Here is a 20,856-nt window from a genome sequence, read left to right as displayed (position 1 = left end):
CTACTTGGGAGGCTGTGGCAGAAGAATCACTTGAACCCAGGAGGCGGAGGTTGCTAGTGAGCTGACATTGTGCCATTGCACTCCAGCCTGGGCAACAAGAGTGAAACTCTGTCTCAAAATAAAATAAAATGGTTGTTTTAAAAATTTTTGCCTAGTAGGTCTACCGTTAGATTTTTTTCATTAACTTTCTGTTTATTTTGTTTCCTTTAAATGGGCCGTAGTTTTGTTTTGTTTTTTTTTTCATTGCATGCCTTATGATTTTCTGTTGAAAACATTGGAAGCTAATAATGTGGTAACCCTGAAAATCAGATTCTCCCCCTTCTTCAGGGTTTTCTGGGTTTTGTTAACTTATTCATTGTTTTGGGGGTTAAAAAATTTTTTTAGGTTCTCTCTGTGCCAAGGATCAGCCTGAGGTATATAAACTTAAGGTTTTCTCAGGTCTTTGCTGAGCTTACACCTTTCCCTGAATATGCGCAGTCACTTTCTAATTATACCATACATGCAGTTACTTTTAAATGTCCTAGTTTAGCTCTCAAAAAGACAAAATGAAAAAAAAATGAATGTGGAAAAAGACACTGGCCCTTTAAGTCTCCTGAAAATCACTCTAGCCAGAGGTGAAGGGGCATGCAACAATGGGGAGAGGTGCAACAACAATGGCTGTGATCAGAATCAGTAATCCGTGATTGGAGTACAGATCCCTGATGTTAGAAGACAAGGAATTTTTTTTTTTTTTTACTCACTCTGGCTCCCACAAGCTGCAAGCCAGCTGCTCCAGCTGCCTGCCAGGGGGCTGGGGATGGGGGATGGTAGTTTCTACTGTGCTTAAAAGCTGAAATTGGCCAAAAGTCACTGCAATTTACCATCCTATTCTTCCCCTGGAAGTTGCAAGCCTTTAATAGACTCCAGAGTTCCAAAATAGGAAGACACTGGCATACAGCTGTCGTTAGGTGGGGAGACAGATTCCTGGTGCTTTTTAATCTGCCACCTTCCCAGAATTCTTTCCCCATTGCCTGTTACTATACATAAAATTATATTAAAATCTACTCACACCCAGTTCATTTATTCATTGTTGATAGCTGCTCTCACACTACAATGCCAGAAGTGAGTAGTTTTGACACGGACTGTATAGCCTGCAAAGCCAAAAATGTTCACTATTTGGCTCTTCATGGAAAAAGTTTGCCAATCACTATGGGGGAATAGAGAATGTAGGGTATGAAAACTAACAAAATAGCCTACAAATAGGGCATCTATTTTCTAAATAAATATAAATTATACTATAAAATATAGTTTAATAAATACATAAAACACTATCAAAGCATTTACCACCACCAAAATTGTGCTGCTGCAAGTAATCTTGGAAAGTGTCCAACTTCGATCAAAATGACCGTTACTCAATACTAGAAGGTAACCAAAGAAAGCTCAAATTGAATCATGCATACCCTGAAGTACTCAAAAAATTTGGAAAGTCAGACTTTTCAACTTTCTGGAATATCAGTATTTCCAGAATATAGTTGAGTTTAAAATATGAATGTAAACACAGCAATACCAAGGAATAAAATGTAAAATCTGTATACATTTTTAAGATAAAGCAAATTGCTACATGATGTTCCTCTTGATTGCAATGGGTTGATTGAGCTATCCCCAAAACTCCTAGCAAGTTACCTTTATTCACTCTACCTAAGCAAGTTGCTGTGGAATTGTGGCATATGAGTGGGATATTCTTTGTAATAATCTTATGTGGTTGTGGGAAGTTCTCAAGTCATTGCTATTCAGTACCTAAGAAGTTGTCCCAGAAAGCATTAGCTGAAACATTCTGAGGTTGAAGCCAACTTGGCAATCTAGATATCAGCCAAAGAACATTTGTTCTAATTCTAAGTAACAACCCAGTGTCAAGGCAGAGTTCCTGCTACTGAAAAGGCACGTAAAGCACTCCCCAGTAGGGCAAGCAGGAAGGGCAGGATCCCCAACTTGGGTCAAACTGCTGGGGCTTACAGACTGGGCTTCTTGCTACAGATTATATCAAAGCCACCTTAATTGAAGAAACAAAAGCTTAAAACAGCTTCTCAACTTTCATCTCAAAGGACTGCAAGGAGTGTTGCTTCTGTTAGCTTATTCCAGGAGGCCAGAGCTCTCTGGAGTCTTCTCTTCCCTGGACCTTCCCAGGGCCACTTTCAAGTCCACTCAATCTCCCTTCTTTTCCCTATTCTCCGGTCTTTGGGCTAAAGGGTGTTAGAAAGAAGGAATAAAATTTCCCTAAAAGCCATAAGACACTGCTTTTTTCCCCCTCTTTTCTAGGGTGAAACTGTCAGCTAGAGAGAAAACTTCAGGGGCCTTGATTAGTAATTCAGCATTCCATTCATAATGGATATGGATATTTCAGTGGAAACATTTGCCCAGCAACACCAGTGCACGCCGACCAGTCCTACAGTAGAGTGGTCTGCATGGAATGTATAAGAGGGGAAGAATGTTATTAACATTTTATCAGTGTTTATTCAACCCCACAAAAGGAAAATTGATACAGCATTCCAGGAATGAATATTCCTAGATGGGGCAGAGATGTCCATCTGTCTGTGAAACATCATTCAAGGGTATCTAAGTGGCTAATCTCTGATTCTACATTTGCTATGAAATTGTTCAACCTTGTTTCCATAATAATGACTGAGACTGGTAGCTGTCTACCCAATGTTCTTTCTCTCTCCTGCTTCTTTAGTAGCATAATTCTGATTTTGAGAGAAGAGGGAGTGATGATATGTCTGGCTGAAGAATTGAATTTCTCAGCTTTCCTTAAACCGATTGGGTAACTCTATGACTAAATTCTAGCTTCTAATACATAGGGCTTTTCGGGGAAAAACTCTGAAAAAGGAGTGTTGAATCAGCTGGGTGTCCTTTTTGGCCTCTCCTTTCCTTTTTCTTCCTGCCAGAATGATGGATTCAATGGCTAGAGAGGCAATGTCTAACATGTGAACTTGAAGTGAGTTTGTAAATGGAAGCCACACAATAACGATGGCTCATTGAAGGAGGCAGGGGCATTGATGATTCCACAGAGCCAGCATATCAGCCTTTAATTATCCATATCTAAATTTCATTTACATGAGAGAAACAGAAACTTCAATAACTTCAATATTCTGCAAGCCACTCTTACTGATGAGTACAATTACTAACACCCCATGTGCCAGGCAGGATGCCCTAGAAGTCACTGGTCATTGCAGAGGAAAAATTGTGATACAGATTTGTACAGCAATCTCCTGCAAGTTTGGTTAGTAGGAAACAAGCCCCTGAAGATATCTGCACCCAGTAAACTACAAAATTAAATTTCTGAGTCTCGCAGTGTGTGGAGTCTGAGATAAGAAGCTTCTACTTAAGAGAGCAATAAAGGAAATGGGTCCTTAACTATGATCAGCTTTCAGTTAAGAGAAAGTGGTAGAGAGAAAGTTCTGCGAGAAGTCTGAAGATGAAACAGAAGCAATTCAAAAGGCAGCAGAGTTCTGAATGATGAAGGTAGGAGTTATTTCAGCATTTTCTATGCGAATCTCAGCTGCCTATCTCTCCCCACATCCATCACTCCCACACTCACACATCCCTGTAAGCCTAGAATTCATGCATGTTCCCTAGTCTCAGGACTTGGTAGCACAGCCTCCACTGACTTGCCCAATTGGAAGCAAGTTTCCCTTCTTGCCATCTGAATTCCACATTTGGTGTGCCTGAAGTAAACCCCAAGAGCCCATACTGGTTCAGTTCTAGAACTTTACTGTCATCCAGCACATAACCCATGCTCAGTAAATATTAGTTAGATTTAACAGAGGACAAAAAAATTATAATCCCCAAAGTAAAATAGTCTGAAAATTTCAGGTGAAAAAGTTGAGGGGAATGATATTTAAAAATAAATGCAGCTGAACGGGCATGGTGGCTCATGTCTGTAATCCTGGCACTTTGGGAGGCCGAGGTGGGCGGATCACCTGAGGTCAGGAGTTCGAGACCAGCCTGGCCAACATGGGGAAACCCTGTCTCTACTAAAAATACAAAAATTAGCCAGGGGTGGTGGTGGGTGCCTATAATCCCAGCTACTTGAGAGGCTGAGGCAGGAGAATCGCTTGAACCCAGAGGGTGGAGGTTGCAGTGAGCCGAGATCGCACCACTTCACTCCAGCCTGGGTGAAAGAGCAAAACTCTGTCTCAAAAAAATAAATAAATAAATAAAGTAAAATAAAAAAATAAATGTGGCCAACTTATAGTTAGGATTTGTGTTGATAGTTGTTGGAAGGTAAAGAGAAAAATCCCATATAAAAATATTCTGTTACTCTGGCCCATAAAATCATCATTTTAAAAGAAACAAGGTGGAAGGTAGGGCTGAAAGAGTTATTGAGAGGACGCTGATGACCAACTTCTTTGAGCCACAAGTTTGCCCAAGGTCTGTTCTGGTACCAAAGTGGCCATTTCTCTCCTCAGTGACCCCTCTCCAGATTGGCTTCCCATTCTATCGTGCTTTGCTTTTGCCACCCACTTCCCGGGCTTCTAGTGCTGGGCTGGTACCATTTATTTGTTTATTCAGGGCAGGAAAGTACTTGACCAGGTGTCTGTAGCACCAAATGCCTGTGGCTCCCTAGAGTAGGAGAGTCAGGCCCAAGATGATACACACAGTGACCACTTTGAAGGTTCCACTCAAGGCATGGCTCAGCCAGAACATTCCCAGAGAAACTCACTCCCTCAAAGTTATGGTCACTGTAGTCATTTTAGCTATTGAAGACCGCAGTGCTCTATATGTGTTGGCTCATTTGTGCTCCAACCTCCTCTATGACATCAGTTCTATTATTATCTCCATTTTGCAGTGGAGGAAACAACTTATACAGGTTTAGTATTTTGTCCAAGATCACAGTTCCTAAGTGGTAGCTCTGGGATTCACACCCAAGCAGTGTGACCGTAGAGCCAGACTCTAGCCAGTGTATGTATTATTTACTCACTGTTGTCTGTGAAATGTAGAAAAGAAAAGGAAAAGAATAAAAATCCCCTCTGACTCCAGCAACAGAGATAACTATTTGCTTTTTCCCCACCTGCTATCTTTATGCAAACCCCACTTTAATGTGGTGGTGACATCAGCTTCCCAGGCATATTCCTGTGGGAAACAGTCTGTCTCCCTCCCTGGCAGTGGCATGTCTCAGAAGTAGCCTTTGGCAACGTCTTGATGAAGTCTGTGTCTCCCTCCCACACCCCACCATGCTACCCTCTCAGATGACCTCTGCAGGGCCCATACCAGCAAGATTTCTTGACTAGTCCCCAGGCCCGCCCCTCTCCCTTCCCACCACAGAGACTGTTTCTGCAGAGGCCTGCCCTCTCTTGCCCACAGCCTGGCTAGCCTGATCATCTCCGGTCATAAATGCTGAAGCTTTAGCAGGTTACTCCTCCCAGGTTGACATGCTTGTACAGGCATTTTTGAGAGATATTGTACTTTTTAGCCAAAAGCCCCAAAGTAGAGACACACTGGGCTTGGCCAGGGTTTTGGTGTTCTCTTAAAGAACACCATCCCTTTGCTGCTTCACCAGTGGGAGTGAAATGTTTTCACAGGGAAACCTCCCTCTGGCTGCCAGGCTGTGATGGGGAGGTGTCAGTGGGTGGGTGCCGGAGGGGAAGATGTTTTATGTTACAACACGGGAAGTCAATGACCTTGGGGCCTCTGACCACTCTGGCAGGTCAATTCATCTCGGAGGTTGTTCTTTCCTGCCCCAAAGCCTAGGCTGACTACAAAGCTCCTTCCGCCCTTCAGAGCAATTAGAGAAACAGAAAGAAGCAGAGTACCAGGACCTGAAAATGGAGCAGTGCAGAGAGAAAGCTAGTGTAAGACCATGCTTCTCAACCCTTTCACAGATAATACTTAACTTTTATAAGAAATATTTCATAATTTCTTCATTTTGCTATCTAGAAATGAAGTTCTTAGATATATAACCTACCTACACATATAATTTTTAAAATAAATATAGTGTCCTACCTACAGTGTAAAGAAAAATAAAAGCAGAGTAGTGGATAATAAAACATATTTAAATATGTGAATTCTGGTACACAGCTGCCCTAGAAGACATAGTAAAGGGCCCGTATCTTTACTTAAAATAATTTTGAACACAAGGGATATAGCTGCAGTTAAATTGGTGATTCGATATTATGAGAAGGGTTGCTGTCAGAAACATGCATTTCCAAAATTCTTGGTAAAGTTCTTTTTTTATTTTTGAGACAGGGTCTCACTCTGTTACCCAAGCTGGAGTGCAGTGGCACAAACGTGGCTCACGGCAGCCTCAACCTCTTGGGCTCAAGTGATTCTTCTGCCTCTGCCTCTTGTGCATTTGGTACCACAGGTGCATGCCACCACACCGGGCTAATTTTTTAATTTTTTGTAGAGATGGGGTCTCTCCATGTTGCCCAGGCTGGCCTCAAACTCCCAGGCTCAAGCAATCCTCCTACCTTGGCTTCCTAAAACTCTGGGATTATGGGCATGAGTGACTGAGCCCAGCTTAAAGTTCTAAACAAAACAAAATACCACCTTGCCTTGATTCCCACAATAGTTATGATCCTAAAAATTTCAGTATATATTAAACCGTGCAAAAAACACATTATGTTTACATGTAAAACAGAGTTACATTCCAGGCACAGGTAATCTGTAAGATTTTCATCAACACAAATGTCTATTGTGATTTTCCAAAGGCATATGGGACAAAGAACAGTTGCGTTTCAGCAAGTCCAGCATCCTTGGCCCCCACTTCCTAAAATGCTAGCTGACCCTCCAGTCATTGTGACAAAAATACTTCCATAAATGTCCAAAATACGCACCCCTCAGAAATATGGCCCCCACTGAAAATCAATGTCTGAGGTCAACCCAGGAAATGATTAGCGGTAAGATCGCATACCTTAACTCTGTATGGCATGAATTGCTCAGTAGCATCAAGGAAATGGAGGGCAAAATACTGATAAACAATATAGGCAAGTGTTAGTGACGTGTTTCTCAAGAAGTTAAAAATACTTGCCCTCAGGAAGATCAGTGTAGTAAGATTCATTCAGAGTTTGCTAAATCATCAGCAGCCACGCTGCTGACAGTGACTTCAGACACGTGGTGTTCGCCTCTTGGGTCTCTAGCGAGAGTCCCCAGCCCACCCTTCGAGGCATAGGAGGCTTCCTGGTAGCAGGCAACTCTTCCCAAACTCAGTCAAGGGTGTTGTCTTCCTGCATTTCTTATCCATCAAAGGAAAGCCAAATGTGAAGTCGTGGAGCCATGGCCACTAAAACTCATGCTCCTGAGGGCAAGGGTGCAAAGTTGCTTTGAAATCAAAGAGGGCAGAATTGACATTTAGATCCATGTATGGTAAAGTCATTAAAATTAGGTTGATAACCAAAGTCAAGAGGCTGTTGGAAGAATAGGCAGGGATCACTTCTTGGAAAGATTCTTGTCCAAACAAGCTGACGGTGTGCTCCCCGGTGTTCCATAGCCGTATGTTTCTATTTAACAGCTTGATTGAGATATTATTCACATATCACATAATTAAGCCATATTAGGTATGCAATTTAGAAGTTTTTAGTATATTCACAGAGTTGTAAATCATCACCATCGTTAATTTTAGGACACCACATCCTCTCACAAAGAAACGCTGGGCTGGGCACAGTGGCTCACTCCTGTAATCCCAGCACTTTGGGAAGCCAAAATGGGCAGATCACAAGGTCAGGAGATCGAGACCATCCTGGCTAACACGGTGAAACCCCGTCTCTACTAAAAATACAAACAATTAGCCAGGCATGGTGGCTGGCGCCTGTAGTCCTAGCTACTCGGGAGGCTGAGGCAGGAGAATGGCGTGAACCCAGGAGGCGGAGCTTGCAATGAGCCGAGATCACGCCACTGAACTCCAGCCTGGGGGACAGAGTGAGACTCCATCTCAAAAAACAAGAAACCCTGTACCCTCCACCTATGATCCCCAATCCCCTCTCCTCAGCCCTCCCCAGTCCCCGGCGATCACTCATCTGCTTGATGTCTCATCTATTCATCCACACTCTAGACTTGCATGTGAATGGAATCATCCAGCATGTGGCCTTTGTGTCTGGCTTCTTTCACTTGGCCCTGTGTTTTCACGATCCATCCACGCTGTGGCATAGGTCAGTGTTCAGTTTCTTTCTGTGGTTCATAGGTATTCTATATTCCATTGTACGGACAGACCTCGTTTTGTTTATTTATTTATCTTTTGATGAATACTTGAGTTGTTTCTACTTTTTAGCTACTAGGAATAATGCTGCTCTAAGCCCGTTGAGTGCAGTTTGTGTGTGGAGATATTTTTTATTCCTCTTGGATATATACTGAGGAGTGGAATTGGAGGTCATGTGGTAACTCTATGTGTAATCATTTCCAATGGGGCTGCACCATTCTGCAGTTCTATGAGTAGTATGTGAGGACTCCAACCACACCACACCCTCTCCAACACTTGTTGTTTTCTGACTCTTTGATTACAGCCATTCTAATAATTCTGAAGTGGTATCTCATTGTGGTTTTGATTTTCATTTCCTTGATGACTTATGATGCTGGGAATCTATTCTTGTGTTTATCGGCCATTTATGTATTTCTATGGAGCAATGTCTATTCAGAACCTTTGCCTATTTTAATTGGGTTATTTGTCTTTTTATTATTTGATTGTAAGCATTCTTTATATATTCTGGATTTGAGTCCCTTAGATATATGATTTGCAAATATTTTCTTCCACTCTGTGGATTGTCTTTTCACCTTTTTGCTAATGTCCTTTGAAGCACAAAAGTTTTTAGTTTTGATGAAATTCACTCTATCAATGTTCCATTTTGTTGCTTATAGTTTTCATGTCATAGCTAAGAATCCTCAGCCAAATACAAAGGTCAACAAGATTTATCCCAATATTTTCTACTAAGCATGAAAGTTTTTGCTGTTATATTTAGATCAATTTTTTTTTGTTAATTTGTGTATATGGTGTGAGGTAGGGATCCAACTCCATTCTTTTTGCATGTGACTATCCAGTTGTCCCACCACCATTTGCTGAAAAGATTATTCTTTCCCCATTGAATGGCCTAATCATCTTTGTTAAAGTCAGTTGACCCTATATGTAAGATTTTATTTATGGACTCTCAATTCTATTCCATTGATCTGTTTATCTTTGTACCAATACCACACTGTCTTGATCACTTTGTAATTAATTAATTGATTACTTTGTTGCTTTGAAAAAAAAAAAAAAAAAGAACTAGGAATGCCCAAGGCTAGAGAAGATTTAACGTTAACTTAACTGAGGATAATAAATCCAAAGAAGAACTAAAATTAAATTTGATGAAAGCCAATTTGTCAAAGATCAATTCTCCAAAAGTCAAGTCACTAAATGACCAATTCACCAAAAGCCAATGTGTCAAACATTAACTTGCTGAAAGATTAATTCACCCCAAACTGCCAAATTTAGTACTTTAAGCCATGTCTAGAACTGCAGCAATTTCACCATAAGCCAATTTGCTACCATTGAGTCACTGTGGCTGGCCAAATCCTAGTGTATTTGGCACTTTTGGTCTATGTCATTAAGTAATGAGAAGATCCTCGGTATTTCAAATGTTGTGCATTTTGCACATCTCGAATGTCAAGGAATTTATGAAAAATAAGGTAGATTTCTCTTTGCCAGTGCATTGCGTGCCTTCCCTATTACTCTTAATCATGGCTTTGTGAATAAGCTCAATCAAATACATATTTTGTGCATGTTTCAAATTTCAAACTCTTTCATTTCATATCATATACATGAAAGAAGAGTTTGCCCTTTAAACAGTTTTATATCAATTTGCCCTTCCCTATTTGTGCTGACTTTGTCAGTCTTTTGAACAAAGTTTTTGTCTGCATGTCAATTTTTATGTATCCATAAAATATGTGGAAACTAGCAAAAATTCTTTCCATGAAATGGGGCCTATATACAAATTTAGGAATGCGGCTAAAATCCAAGTTAGGCATAAGGCCTCAAAACTAGAGAAGGTCATAATTTGTGTTGAAGGGCACGCTCACCCATTCACATATAAAATGCTATACAAGAAGTGCAAGGCCCTAAAAGGTGAAAAACATGAAATGAACATTCAAATAAGCTGCCCTGATAAATTCTTAGGGAGAGAGCTGAGGTGAAGCAGCTCCTGTGAGCCACACCAAACAAAAATGGAAAATAAATCTTCAAAGACTATTAAAGCAATTTCATACAAACAATCTGTTATAAGCTCCATAGGCAGTTAATAGAATCAAGGTTTTGGTAAATCAGTAATTTGGTAAATTGTTTATTTGGTGAATTGATGAGTTGCTACATTATATTTTAGTAACTGGGATAGCACCGTCTTTTGGAACATTAGCTTGCCTTCCTTGAGAAGTAATGTGGTAGGCAGGCAGGGAGTTGGAAATAAAAGAGCAACAGAAGCAAGCATGGGGTGTGCCCAATTTAGCACGGCCCAGTAGAGATGATGTCCGTTCTCCATTCTGACCTGCATGCATGTCCCCACTGTGGAGACAGATGCCTCGGGCTAGCTCAGCCAGCTGCCAGTAACAGGTGAATCCCATAACCAAGTCTTGTTCTGATTTTACACTCACCTGGAATGCTTCTGATTATAAATGAACTTCCTCAGTCATTTTCTGTCAGAGAAATTGTAGTCCAAGGGTTATGCATAACTGGTCACGTTGGTGGATATAAATCTCAATGTGCATTAATAAATGAGCATCTTTGTTTTTACATCTGTATTTTATGAGCTTCGTAAGTGTGGATCAGCACCACTGAGTCTGATCACCCCTAAGACCCTGGTAAGATTAATTTTTTTTTTTTTTTTTTGAGAAGGAGTCTCGCTCTGTCGCCCAGGCTGGAGTGCAGTGGCACAATCTCGGCTCACTGCAAGCTCCGCCTCCCGGGTCCACGCCATTCTCCTGCCTCAGCCTCTCCGAGTAGCTGGGACTACAGGCGCCCGCCACCACGCCCGGCTAATTTTTTTTGTATTTTTCGTAGAGACGGGGTTTCACCGTGGTCTCGATCTCCCGACCTCGTGATCCGCCCGCCTCGGCCTCCCAAAGTGCTGGGATTACAAGCGTGAGCCACCGTGCCCAGCCCCTGGTAAGATTAATTTTTTACAGCATCTGTGAGTAATGGCCAGACCCAGGTCTGTTCTGAATTCATCCCTGTTGGCTCCACACCTTTACTTTATGTTTCTACCATCTATAAAACATAGTGGAGGAAGACTCTGCATGTAAACGGTGGGCCTAAAATAATTGCGAACAGGGAGAATTAAATATTTTTGTTACATATTTTATATAAAAGCCCTGAAGTGATAGCCTGTGTATCCAAAGCCCCCTCGGCCTGGAGCGCTCAGGCAGGTCACATGAACAGACATAAGCAGTATTTCTCTGGCTCCAGCTTGAACCAGCTATTGTGGGCCTTCCACCTTTCCATGCTTCACCCCCCACCCCCCACAGCAGCCCTCATCCCACCAGTTATTTAGGGGAGGTGCCAAGGAGTTCTTATGTTCTGATAAGGAGGTCCTCTCAGCTCTTCCTACCATTGTCCTCCCTGTTTCACTCCTGTCTTAGTCTGTTTGTGCTGCTATAATAAAATACCTGAGACTCAGTAATTTATAAAGAACAGAAATCTACTTCTCACAGTTCTGGAGGCTGGGAAACCCAAGATCAATGTGCCAGCAGATTCAGTGTCTGGTCAGGGGTGATTTCTGTTTCCAAGATTTTGGAATCTTGGAATCTTGCTGCTGTGTCTTCACATAGCAGAAAAGATGGAAGGACAAGAGGCAGTAGGGCTCTCCCTTCAACTGCTTTTATGAGAGTACTAACCCATGAGGAAAGAGTCCTCAGAACTTAATCACTCTCGGAAAGCCCCCACTTCTTAATACTATCACATTGGGTATTAGGTTCCAGCATATGAATTCTGGAGGTACACATATGTTCAAACCGCAACAACTTCCTTCAATTCTATCTATGCTTCCTTGTGAAGCAAGGAAGGGCTGGCACTGAAGGTGGTCCTGTCCATGCCAAGGGCAGCCTTCTACTGCTGGGCCTCTTCCCGCTGCTTCTCCAGCTGGAGCCAGAGCTTTGGGCACAACCCCAGGCCCTCTAAATGCCCTGGATCTCCAAGTGCCAATGCAGGGCCTCACTTGCCATTACCCCTGACTTGACATGTTCTGCAGAAAAAGGCATGTGAGCAGCATCTCTCCCTTCTCCTTTGCATCACAGTAGACACAGGGCCCTGCAGTGCTGCCTCATGTTTCCCAAGAGTTCTCACATCAGTCTACAGTCAATTAGATGAGGGAGTGATCATTGCTATGCAGAACCGGAACATAAAGAAGCTCAGGGTGCCGCAGCGAATCAGAAAGTGATGCAGAAACACCTAACCAAAAAAGATAGAGGCCATGTACACAAGGTTAGTGATGGGCTCTTATCTACCCCTGGCCTGTCCTGCTCACCCTGAGGGAGATGAAAGTGAGGATTACCATTAAGCCATGCTGAAGAACATAGGTTAATTTTGTAGTCAGAAAAAAATGGTGACATTTCAAACCATCATTGTAATAAAATAATACATTTATTTATTTAATTCAATGCTTATAGTCACATTATACAAATTGCCATCAGGTCACAGGTCTCAATAGTGTGGGTACAGTTACTCTCAATGAATCATTTTGCTGTCTCCATAAAGTCACAGGTGAACAAAGGCCTTCAGATAGTGTAGGGAAAGACACCAGATCCAAACGGACCCAACTAAATGACATGCAACATTTCATTACCCTGAGTGGGCAGGTCAGAAAATTAGCTTTCTATACACCTCTCCCTCTTCCCATACCTTCAGAATAGGGCCTCAGTGGGAAGAGGGGGCAGTTAGCCTTACCTGAGCCTGCCCCAGGTTCCATTTCAGGTATCAAGAACTTTTCAATCACTCCCTAACTTTCATGTGTCTATGAATAATCACACGCATGTGTGCGCACGTGTGTGCGCACGGGCACGCGCGCGCGTGCGCGCGCGCACACACACACACACACACACACAATTTCATCCCGGCCCAGACAATTTCCAAGGCTGCTGGTCAACCCTGGTGCTGGTTTCCTGATTAACAGTTGCTCACTCCAGGCTTTACCTTGTAAACCTAAGGAATTGTCCCTGGTTCTGCTCTGCTGCTTTAGGAGGCAGAGAACCTCTGCGCAGGCTGGAATCTTACCTTTCCAAAATCATTTCCAGACAGGATTCACCAAGGACATCTGTGTCCTGTGGGAAGTCCAACCTCCCATTCTGCAGGTATGTCTAATTTATTTCAGCATGCAGCTGTCCCTTTTCTGTGAAATTTTTCTTTTATTCCATGTGTCTTTCTCTGCCTTGCCCTCTCAGTCTCACCCTTCCTTCAAACTAAGTTAGGAGAGGGACTCTGCTATTTATGGTTGACCTTACCCTGCGCTTTGTAAGGTATGCTAAAGGATTTTCTCCGCACCCTTGCCAGTGGATTTTAAAATTAATTTTAAAAGAGAACGCAATTTCTGAGGCTGTCCTTCCTTGAAGGACACTTTTTATTCCCTTGGCAAAATGTGTACTGGGGATTGGGCTATAGAAAAAAAATCTTCTGTGCCTCTGTTTTATTTTATTCCTAGGATGGTTTGGAGGATGGGTGATGTGATGACACAACTGACCTCACAAAGCGTCCTCCTTCTCTGTTGGAGTTCAATTTACAACATAATCAGGCTTGGCAAGGGATATCCTGGAACAGCAGTAACCCTCTCTATACAAAACATCACTTTGCCTCAGGCCAAGCCTATTCACCTTCATGGTTACTTTTAGACAGTGTCTAGTATCTTGTGTACAACTATGGTACTTAGTCCCCAGTGATTAAAAAGAACACAGGGTTTGTCTACCTATACACACACACACACACACACACACTCAGACTCTGACTGAGAGAAGTGTGCCTTCCAGAAGTATTCCTTTCATTGCTGCCCAAATCCAAACCTCTTCTTTGGGAAGGGAAGGGCACAAGAAAGAAGGTACCTGAACCCTTCTCTGAGTCGGGGGCCTGTAGTTTCCCCCACCTTCCTGATGGAGGCCTAGAGTCGGAGTGGGAGAGAGAAGAGGAGAGAGCTATGTTGAAAGACAGCTGGGGAGAAAGCCAGCCCTCCACTCCCCTCTGCCCCTTAGTCCATGCTAAAACCCCAGAGTACACCAGCAGGAAGTGGAAATGGGCAGTCCTGCTGTTTCCAGGTTCTGGTGGGCACCTTTCCACATCCTAAACCAAAATATGGGACATGGGCTGTCTGGATTTGTTCTGAAGAGGTGTCAGGTCCATTTGTTCACGGAAATCCTGACAGGGTCAGCTGTGAATCACACTGATGCTGGTGTAGGGTTAACACCACGGAGGTTGCAGGGGCCTGTGCTCTTGCTATACTTCCCTCATAGCCCTCTCTGTTATTTACTTAATTTCACATTTGTTAGTCTTGGTTTGGGTAGGGCAGGAGAAGCAATCATTTCCATTTACTACCAACCACATAGCACACAAAACGAAATGTAGACCACTCCTCAGTCACTGCCCACTGTTTCTGATGGCACAGGGACATTCTAGGATGGGGGATGAGATATCTATCATTCAAAATGAGCCCAGAGGGCCATGGCGGGAAATATATGTGGTTGGCTGAATATAAGTGTCTGACTGTATATTTTTAAGATAAACTGTTTGTTTGTTTTGTTTTGTTTTGAGACAGAGTCTTGCTCTGTCACCCAGGAGGGAGTGCAGTGGCACAGTCTTGGCTCACTGCAACTTCCACCTCCCGGGTTCGAGCAATTCTCCTGCCGTAGCCTCCTGAGTAGCTGGGATTACAGGTGTGCACCACCATACCCAGCTAATTTTTGTATTTTTAGTAGAGACATGTTGGCCAGGCTGGTCTTGAACTCCTGACCTCAAGTGATCCACCCACCTCTGCCTCTCAAAGTGCTGGGATTACAGGCATGAGCTACTGTGCACGGCCAAGATAAACTTTAAAAAGAAAAAAAGACTTTAATTAGCTGGAAATCCACTAACCAGCACTCTGACTTAATTAGGACTATAAACTATCAGGAAAAGAAACAAATGATAACAAAAAAAGATAAAAATAATAGCTATTTATTGTGTCACTTCCATATGCCAGGAAGTTACTTCATATACTTTTTACACCAACCCTGGGGAAACTCTAAATGTCAAAGAGGTTAAGTAAGCTAGCTAAGAGCGTACCTCCATGTACAAGTGAGTCAAAACTCAACCTCAGGTTCTGTGCTCTACAGAGCTATTCCATATGCCTAAGTTTTGTCGTGTGTTGCCATAGCAGAATACCTGAGAATGTGTAATTTAAAAAGAAAAGAGATTTATTTGGCTCACATTTCTGCTGGCTGGAAAGTCCAAGAGCATGGCACTGGCATCTGCTCTGCCTTTAGTGAGGGCCATGTGCTATGTCACAACATGGCAGAGAAGCAGAAAGGCAAGTGGGTGTGTTCAAAGAGGGCAAAACCTGAGAGTCAACCCTGCTTTGTAACAAACCGTGCTAGTGGGAACTAATCCATTCCCAGTAGAACTAACCCAGTCTTGGAAGAAAGACATTAACCTATCTTAACGACCTAATCACCTTTTAAAGGCGCCATCTCCCAATGCTGCTACATTGGCAATTAGATTTCAGCATGAGTTTTGTCAGAGACAAACCACATCCAAACCACAGCACTTTATATATCTTGTTTTTGTTGTTTGTTTTGTTTTTGTTCTGAAGCCCTAAATGTGAAATGGGTAAGACTTTTACAGCTACTAGGGTAGTCATTAGTGCTGTTCATCAAATATTTTTGGACTGCCACCTTCTGAACATAGAGAAGGACAATATTTTCCAGCCCCCTCATGAGTGGGACACTGTGGCTGATACAGGTCAATATGTTGTGAGTGGAAATAATAGAAGTGATGTGTGTCACTTCTGAACTGGGGCATTTAATCATTAACAGGAGACTCTCCAGAGCTGTCTTTCCTTCTGCAAAAAGGCAAGTTTCAGCTCCATCAGTATAGGTCTTGAAGTGAGGATGATTTCAAACCAAGCTTCAGCTGCCCCATGGTAGATATGTTATGTGCCTGAGAGTTGGGGATTATCTGATACTGCAGCATAACCTAGCCTATCCTAACTGACAGGATCACAACCTAAAGAGTGCAGAAATGTATTTTTATTTCCTCGTAACTAACTCAACTCTCAAGCCCCCACTTCCACCAATAGTAGAAAATTCAGTGTTGCCCATTCAACTCACTTTGAGTATAGCTCTCCACCATTTTTTGAGGAGAGAATACTTAGTCAATTCCAAGTTCCACCCCTTGGAACAGGGATGGCAGAGTATATCTAAGTTTCGGGTAATGAAGGGGGTAAAAAGAGTAGTTAAGGTTTTTTTCGTTGTTTTGTTTTGAGATGAAGTCTCGCTCTGTCACCCGGGCTGGAGAGTGCAATGGCAAGATCTCGGATCACTGCAACCTCCGCCTCCCAGGTTCAAGCGATTCTCCCACCTCAGCCTACCGAGTAGCTGGGAATACAGGCATGCACCACCACGCCCGGCTAATTTTTTGTATTTTTAGTAGAGATGGGGTTTTCACCATGTTGGCCAGGCTGATCTCGAACTCCTGACCTCAAATGATCTGACCACCTCAGCCTCCCAAATGCTGGGATTACAGGCATGAGCCACAGTGCCTGGCCAAGAGCAGTTAAGTGCCCCATAACACAGAGAGGCACTGGAGGTTACCTTTGTCCCAGGGCTGTCTTCTCATCTGCAAGCCATCACAGCCACATGGCTCTTTCCTCTCTACCTTTGTGGTGGATGTGTCAGAGGCATGTGAACCAGAGTGACTCAATCTTGAATAGGGGCTGGGTGAAATAAGACTGAGACCTACTGGGCTGCATTCCCAGGAGGTTAGGCATTCTCAGTCACAGGATGAGATAGGAGGTTAGCACAAGGTACAGGTCACAAAGACGTTGCTGATAGAAGGATGCAGTAGAGAAGCCAGCCAAAACCTACCAAAACCAAGATGATGATGAAAGTGACCTCTGGTCGTCCTCACTGCTCATTATACGCTAATTATAATGCATTAGCATGCTAAAAGACACTTCCACCAGCACCTTGACAGTTAATAAATGCCATGCCAATGCCCAGAAGTTACCCTATATGGTCTAAAAAGGGATGGAACCCTCAGTTCCAGGAATTGCCCACCCCTTCCCGGAAAACTCATGAAAAATCCACCCCCTATTTAGCATATAATCAAGAAATAGCCAACCAGCAGCCCTCAGGGCTGCTCTGCCTATGGACTAGCCATTCTTTTATTCCTTTACTTTCTTAATAAATTTGCTTTCACTTTATGGATTCGCCTCTAATTCTTTTTGTGCAAGATCCAAGAACCCTCCCTTGGGGCCTGGATAGAGACCCCTTTCCAGTAACAGATGCCTGCAACACTGCCAAGGCCTCTGAACATGAGGCACGCCACTCTGCCCCTCCTCATCTTAACCCAAGGCCTCTAAAGTTTCTAGCCCTCTCACAATATTTCTCCCTCCTCCACACCAGATCTCTGGACCTCAAGGCTGCTAGGACACTGTGAGGTAGTCCTCGAGTAACTCATGCAATTACAGTGACTATTGCTCTGGCATCATGTGTGCCTCTCTAACGGCCTCACTGTCTGCCTAGGCTACACCTTGGGGAGCAAGGCACGAGTGCCCTCTTGCCTCAGGCCCCACTCCCACCAAACCTATCAGAGGTTTATTTTTGTTTGTTTTGTGCCGTTGTCCCAGGTTTATTGAAAATATTACAGTACTGCAGAAAGATTCAAACAGGTCCCCTAGGCGTTTTGAAAGTCATCCCAACTGTAGGCTGACTGACCTGCAGGTTGGACAGACTGCCAAATGCTGAAGTCCAAAAGCATTTTCTTAGCGTCAGGATCTACTTCAATGATCTCCTGATCCAAGGCTGAGACCTCGGGAACATAATTGTCTCTTTTTTCTCTCTCCTCCTCCTGCAGCTTGATGGAGATACCTCTTACTGGGCCCCTTCGAATCTGCTTCATCAGATGCATGACATAGCCTGCTATCTTGTTGTAGAGCTTCTCACTGGGGATAATGGCGATCTCCTCTCACACGCGCTTGTCCGTGTGGAAGTCGTTGCCCAGGCGCGTGTAGTACTTTTCTATGACGACCTGGGCCGCCTTCTTCACGGTTTGGGTGTGAATGCGGCCCATGTTGGCTGGTCCTTGGTAAAAGAGCCCCTATCAGAGGTTCTAACACACATTTTCTACACCCCACTGCTGGCATGAAGCCAACAGGGGTGGGGGAGAGGGATTAGGACTCTGAACATCCTCACAGGGAAGCTCAAGAATATCAATATCTTACTCTCCTGCTTTCCTTTCCCAACTCTCAGGTCCCTCCCCTTTTGAAATGCAAAACTATCTCTTACATCAGAGCTACTCAAAGTGCTGGCTGGCAACAAACTAAGTCTGGTTGGTGTCAGCACATAAATCACCGTATTGCTTCCTTCATCAAGAAAGTCTTGCTACCAAAAAAAAAAAAAACACACACACACACACAAAAACCAACAACAGTGCCAACTGAACTAAACAGTGTTCATAGTGATAAAGTTGATTTACATTCTGGAATAGGCTTCTTATCTCAGTAATAAACAGGTCTCAGGAGGCAGCCGAGTTTGTTGTACATTCCTACCTATTCTGTGGTTTGTGGATAAATCTTATGCCCAGCTTCCTTCCGGTTTTGGCTTTTGATGTTCAAAGCCAGCTTTGGGAATGTAAAAAACCCTTCCACTCTCTGGTACCTTGTCTTTCAAGACTATTGTTTCAGCTATGAGTTTCAAACAACCCCATTCAACAATTCAACTGACTCCTTTGTTCCAGCCTATATCTGCCCTCGTCCTGAGAATTTTTTTTTTTAAATCATTGCTGAGAGACTGGTGAGGAAAAGATAATAATTCTGCCTCTGTGCTGTTCAGCTTTTTAATTGTATTTCCTGTCTCTCTGGCTAGAACATTACATGGTTTTTAAGGTTGAGTTTTATTTTATAAAGAAGAATTAATTCTCTAAGCATTCAGATTAATCAAAGTTTGCCTAGCTCTTTGTAAAAATGACTTTTTAATTACTAGTCATTTTGAATCTGCTCCCCTCTAACAGCAGACATAATCAAAAAGTCACTCAATTAATGTGATGTTTATTAAGAATGTGTAATGTCATGAATAAATGCTTCTTATAATACGAACTGAAAAAAGTGGGTTATGATGTTGGGTTGCAGTATGCGTATAACTTTTAAAATAACAACAAAAAGTCTGGGATTAGGAAAAACAATAGAAATAAATGCATCTGTTTATATTTTTAATTTATATAATATTCTTTAACAGAAAAATAATTTTAATTTTTTTAAAAAGTGATTGTACTTCCCTATTGACTTATAACTTGGGAAACACATTAGTCTTGATTACATTTTGCCTTATATTATTTTTTTGATGGTTTATCTCCCCAGCATCTGCTTTAAGAATCTTTTTTGCAATATTTTAATAACCTTCAAAAGCAATTGAACTCCTCAGCTGTGGTGCTTTTTTTTTTTCTTTTTTTTTTTTTGAGATGGAGTCTGTCTGTGTCACCCAGGCTGGAGTGCAGTGGCACGATCTTGGCTCACTAAAACCTCTGCCTCCTGAGTTCAAGCGATTCTCCTGCCTCAGCCTCCTGAATAGCTGGGATTACAGGCGCCCACCACCACACCTGGCTGATTATTGTATTTTTAGTAGAGATGAGGTTTCACCATGTTGGCCAAGGCTGGTCTTGAACTCCTGACCTCAGGTGATCCACCAGCTTCGGTTTCCCAAAGTGCTAGGATTACAGGTGTGAGCCACCGTGCCCAGCTGTGGTGCATTATTATTTTATCAACCCAGTGAAGAGCCCCTCTCTACATTCCTGATCCTCATTTCTACCCAACCCCCAGGTCCCCATATGCATTACTTGTCTGGCAATACGTGTGCACCCTCACTCACTACATATATATTGCTGATCCATGTGCAAACATGCTTCCAGTGTGCATGAAGGCTCAGTGCCATCCTATGCCAACCATCTCTTACTTTGCTCATCCAGTGCCTTATTTTCAGGATTTTTCCCATCACCAAACCCTTGTTGTTTCCCGTCTCAAAGAATAGTGAGGCATCTCCAACCCCTTACACAGACTATGAAACGTCTGGAATTAAATTTCTGAGTGACCTTCACCCTGAGATTACACTCTGCTAGAAGGCCTGTAGAATGTTTTCTAAAGCTTTATTGAGATATATTTCACATAGTGCAAAATTCACCTATTTAAATGGTGCAATTCAGAGGTTATGTGCACACTGCAACCCAACATTATAACCCACTTTTTAAAGTTCATGTTATAAGAAGCATTTATTCATGTTATTACACATTCCTAATAAACATCACATTAATGACTTTTTGATTATATGTGTTGTTATAGGGAACAGATTCAAAATGGTAATAAAGAGTCATCTTCACAAAGAGCTAGGCACACTTTGATTAATATACTCCAAGGTCATACAACTATCACCACTAGGTAATTCCAGGATATTTTCATCTCCCCCAAAAGGAGCTCTAAATCCATCAGCTGTTATTCCCCATTCATCTGTCCTCCCAAACCTTGGCAACCACTTTTACTCCCTGTCTCAATGAATTTGCATACTTTTGACATTTCACATAAGTGGAATCATACAATATGTTGTCATTTATAACTAGCTTCTTTCACTTAGCATAAGATTTTCAAATTTCACCCACAATGTAGTATTTCATTTAGTATTTTATTCTTCTTCCTGGCAGAA

General features: G+C 42.6%; 1 pseudogene; it reads right to left on the bottom strand.

Moving 5' to 3' along the window:
• Window positions 1–17,829: 17,829 nt before the first annotated feature.
• Window positions 17,830–18,238, bottom strand: LOC116472312 (small ribosomal subunit protein eS17-like; annotated as a pseudogene).
• Between the last annotated feature and the right edge of the window lie 2,618 nt (window positions 18,239–20,856).

The sequence above is a fragment of the Hylobates moloch genome, unplaced genomic scaffold (assembly GCF_009828535.3).
Source record: "Hylobates moloch isolate HMO894 unplaced genomic scaffold, HMol_V3 SCAFFOLD_8, whole genome shotgun sequence".
Classification (NCBI taxonomy): domain Eukaryota; kingdom Metazoa; phylum Chordata; class Mammalia; order Primates; family Hylobatidae; genus Hylobates; species Hylobates moloch.
Note: the sequence above shows the minus strand (reverse complement) of the source record. Positions and strands in the feature narration are given on the sequence as shown.